Genomic DNA, 331 nt, shown 5'->3' with positions numbered 1-331 from the left:
ACAAATGAACAATATAACATAACTAAATCTAACAGAACACAACCCTTCGTCACATCTACCTGGTGATTTCAATGAGCTCCCGCGAGATACTGAAACCGTGTTCCCAATCACCGTAGACTTTACGATACTTGAGGGAAGACTCTGTACATGTAAAAAGGTCTTTAAGCCTTGCACTTGATGAGATACTGGGACAAGAAAGCCAAAACAAAAAGAACTAAAACGAGAAAGCAATCAAAGATCCAGGAAAAAATAATAACAGATAAATGGATTGAGAAAATCGATGGGAAAAAAGCGTAATCGCTTCGCGTGCCTCTTCCTCAGGCGCATGGTG

The sequence above is a fragment of the Penaeus monodon genome, chromosome 30 (assembly GCF_015228065.2).
Source record: "Penaeus monodon isolate SGIC_2016 chromosome 30, NSTDA_Pmon_1, whole genome shotgun sequence".
Lineage (NCBI taxonomy): Eukaryota > Metazoa > Arthropoda > Malacostraca > Decapoda > Penaeidae > Penaeus > Penaeus monodon.
The sequence above is the reverse complement of the archived record's forward strand: the minus strand, read 5'-3'. Positions refer to the sequence as shown.